The following is a 4,502-nucleotide window of genomic DNA, read 5'->3' on the forward strand; positions in this document are numbered from 1 at the left end:
GTGGAAATGGGCATGAATCAAGGAAGGACAATCTGTTGAGAAGTCTGCCAAGACAAGGACAGAGAAGGAGTTTAAGAATGCCATCACTGAACACTTATTATTGGACAATTGCATCTTTGTCATTTTTCCACAATGTAAAGTCCTTGAATTTATTATATATAACATATATCTATGTTCTGTATCACTGGTTCTCAGATTTCACTGAACAATGGAATCCCCTGGGTGGGGGTTGCGTTAAAAATATTGATGTCTTGTGCGCACTTCAGCAGCACATATACTAAAATTGGAATAATACAGAGAAGACTAGCATGCCCCTTGCACAAGGATGATTCATGAAGTGTTAAAAAAAAACAAAAAAACAAATAAAACCACTGATGTCTACGTCTGATTCTCAGAGCTTCTAATTTTATTGGCATAGAGTACAGCCTGAATAATGGGATTTTTTTTTTTAAGCTCCCAGGGTGATTCTAATATGAAGCGAAGTTATATTTACTGGTCCAAGTGGTAGAATCCATTTACTGAAGAAACAGAGTTCACATACTCAAATGACTTCTACATATATTATATGTTAGTTAATTGGTTAATTATTTTTCAAAAATAATTCACAATTTTAGAAAGTCTTAAAATATCTTTTTGAAAGTTACCCGTAATCTCCTATCCAAAGATAACTTCTATAAATATTTTCATTTATCTTTTCAGTCGACTTTGTTTATGAGATTGTGTGTGTGCACATGCGTGTCTGTGTGTGTGTGTGTGTGTATAATCTCATATGTTTTTATGTATTTTGGTCCATAATAGTTGAAGTTTCATGGTGGCTCTCTCTCCAGAACGTTAATTTTTCTTTGTTGAATTGTGCCTTTTAAAGAGAAGGTCTCCAAAGGTTAAGGATTAATCCAGCTAATGAACTGTGAATATTGGTAAATTGACATTTCAAAGGGCAATGACATTCAGTGATGCTCTAAAACTCAGTAACTCAGTGAATTAATATTTGAGTGTTTGAAAACATCAATTTCCCTTATGCAAGGCCATATCAGAGTTAACTGATTTTTGTCATTTGACTCTTTCCTAGTCTCTTTGCCTTTATGGTAGACATCTTTTGCCCCTATTTTCCTCTGCTTTAACAAATGAAAAATGAAGTCATTTTTTAAATAAAAAATATTTTTAAAATAAAAACTGATGCTTTATTGGTTGTTTAATGAACTATTCTAAACTTAAACAGATATATTCTTTATAATTTAAAGTACTTTATAATTTATTTAAAAATATTTTGTCATCTAATTTTTTAAAAATTGTTTATGCATAGTAGCCTCATATAGAGTAATATTTATCAGCCTTCATTAAAGCACATAAAATGTTAAATTCACAGCTGATATTCAGCTGATTCGTATTTTCTGCATTTGTAGAGTTCCAATATGTTAGGCTCTGTGCTCTGACTATATATTACTTTTTAGAGAGTTACTGTTTTGAGGATGCTTATCATTAGTTATCTCCTCTTAAAACTTTTGAACAGTTCATACATTGGTTTCAGATCTAATGAAGGAAACACTATACATCATGAGTGTGAAAAGGAAAGTGTATATTTGAAATATTAGTTAACAAAGCAAATATAGGCACTTCCTGTTTATGCTAGGGCAGACATGGCTTGTAACGGGTTAATTAGCAGAAGGCACATTAGAGACCACCTCTTTCAACCCCTTATTGACAAATAAAGAAATTAAAACTCAACCAAATAAATTAAGCATCTTTATTTTATATATATATTTTAATAATAAAACAGAACTGCAATCTCAGTTTCCTAAGTCCCGATTCAACATTTCCAATATACTACAGTGGCAAGCTCTAATTACATTATCACAGATCTATATTCTACTCTATTTGCACCACTGGAAAATTTGGGCTATAAAACCAGCTGCAGCTATTAATTTATCAGCAGGCTATTACCTCATGTTCAAACTTCCACCAAAAAAAAAAAAAAAAAAAAGAAAGAAAAGAAAAGAAAGACAGGCAGAAGAGAAAGCAGGGAGGGGAGTATGTTGAAGATGTGATCCTTTGTACATAATGTATGCATCTTTCCTGAGATACATCAGTAGCCTAAGATTTGATAACCAAAAAATTGCGATGTTCTTAGTACTGGATGAAAATCATCAGTGTGAACAGGAAATGGTAATGAAGCAGCAGTTTTAGGGAATGTATTCACTAGGATGAGCTTCTGCAATTTGTTACCTGGTGGGGACTGGCCTCAAAGCACTTTTGGAATAGTACCTAGTGAATTCTGGGCTAAGCCGTGTAACCAGGTTACATGATTAATCAATTCATAGATAATCTCTGTTCTCACAGGTAAATACTATTGACTTCAACTTTAATCAAATTTAATTTCTTTCAAAATGCTATATTAAAATTGTTACTGAAAATCATTTTTTAAAGCCAAAGACATTCAAACTTTGTTTCTCCCCCTTAAACTATGACTTTCCTTAAAACGAGTACTATAATTACAAACCTCTATTGCAATATTATTCATGGTTCGGTAGAAAATATGAGCCTAAAATGGTCCATTGCAGAATGAAAACATGAAGACATTCAGTCCTGAGAATTACAAGAGAAAGAAAAATGAAAGCTGTCACAAGGTAGGAAAAACAATGTGGTAAAGCCTCTTCTATATGGTCCCTCTACGTTTGGATTGTTCTACTGTGGTTGAACATCTGGATCCCGGGCTATTGTGGGCCAAGCATCTGTGTGATCGGGGAACTGATGCCTCCTGAGCACGCGCTGTTTTGGCATCTTAGGGCAGGAACTGGCGTCCCCTAGAAGCACTGCTCTGCAGCCACCTTTTAGCCTTTTAATTTCGCCACAGACCCACGAGATGATTGATAGAAGCCCAAAGTAACCTCCTTGGCCGTCACGCCGTGTTCCTCACTGTGGCGTGAGAGCTCTCAAGATGTGATGAACATCTGCTCTAAATCTAGTCTGTACTCAGGAGCATCCTCTGGGGGTTGTTTTGTGCTTTAATTCAAGAGAACAAAGGAGATACAACCCAGTTTTCCCATTTGATGTGCAACCACAATGAAACGCAATGACAGGAGACAATCTGTCCAAGTTTACATAGTTAAGCGCGGTGCCGAGGCTTGGTCTCAAGCCCACAATGTCCTTGCTAAGAAAGGCATCTCCACTTAAAGGATTTTGTATTTATACGCGGATTTTTAATTTGCAATGCATTTACTCACCCACTCCTGTTTCTCGGCATAGATGGTGCTCCTCTGTAGTCATGCGTGTCAATATTCATTCACGTCTGTAGTATGCTTTTGAAAAGCCCAAAACTTTTTTTTGTTTGAATATATACATTTGAACAGAGAGGGAAATAGATGTTTGGGTGTATATTTAGATGACATAGAAGCATAAAAAGAACGACTTTTTCTAGGAGTCAACAAATGCTTCTCTGGGAATTCAGTAATGGCAGATGTGAGTTTCTAGTTTTGGAGCCAGATTTAAAACAATGCACACGTTGATTGAATTATCTTAGTGCTTTATTTTTTTTTTCCTCATGATTAAAAAACATACATTCATCTTCAACTAGAAGCCATTGACAATTTCTGCAACATTCTGGTTTGGCTTGAATGTTAAAGAATATCAATGACAGATCACAATTTTAGGGTATCAGCTTTGCAAGTCATAGGCTTCTGTTTGTGAGTCTATGAAGACGATGTTTGCACGTAGAATACAAAATTTCTTTCACGCATCATCAACCTGAAAATATTCATCAACCCTATAGCTATTCCAAAGGCATTGGCATAGGCCCTGGTGAATCTTTTGCACAAGCAAGCAAAGAAGCAATGGGGTATGCCTGTATACATTTAGTGGAAGTGGACATAAATATATGAAACGGAGGTAAATATTTTCTTTTTTTTAAATAATAAATTTATTTTTTATTGGTGTTCAATTTGCCAACATACAGAACAACACCCCGTGCTCATCCCATCAAGTGCCCCCTTCAGTGCCCGTCACCCAGTCACCCCCACCCCCCGCCCTCCTCCCCTTCCACCACCCCTAGTTCGTTTCCCAGAGTTAGGAGTCTCTCATGTTCTGTCTCCCTTTCTGATATTTCCTAAATATTTTCTGATTAATAAGGAAGAAGAGTTTATTATTATAGACATTTAGAGGTATGTAATGAGCCACGTACAGAGAGAGTAAAAGAGGGAGAGAGAGAGCAAGAGAAAGACAAGAGGAAGAGATAAAGAGAACAATAGGGGAAAGAGGAGGCCCTGGAGGAGAGGGAGGGAGGGGAGGAACAGGGTCCCATGAAGGAATTTTCGTTGGCACTGAACCTGGAGCAGAATAATTAGCCAGAGTGCATTACATAAATGTGAGATTTTCAGGAAGGAAAGTTAGTGCAAGCAAAGACCTTAGGATCAGGGAATCCTGAGTTCTATTTGCTGCCCTACAGTGACCCATAACACTGAAGGGCATGGTGTGTGCTGAAGAGTAGGAACAGTCGGGTTTGTATTAGG

General features: G+C 36.5%; 1 non-coding gene across 1 annotated transcript; it reads left to right on the plus strand.

Annotated features, from left to right (window-relative positions):
- Nucleotides 1-253: 253 nt before the first annotated feature.
- On the plus strand, nt 254-361 carry LOC140615678 (U6 spliceosomal RNA). Its single transcript, XR_012016161.1, has one exon. It is a non-coding gene; the product is annotated as a U6 spliceosomal RNA (small nuclear RNA).
- The last annotated feature ends 4,141 nt before the right edge of the window (nt 362-4,502 follow it).

Source organism: Canis lupus, chromosome 23, assembly GCF_048164855.1.
Source record: "Canis lupus baileyi chromosome 23, mCanLup2.hap1, whole genome shotgun sequence".
NCBI classification, from domain to species: Eukaryota; Metazoa; Chordata; class Mammalia; order Carnivora; family Canidae; genus Canis; species Canis lupus.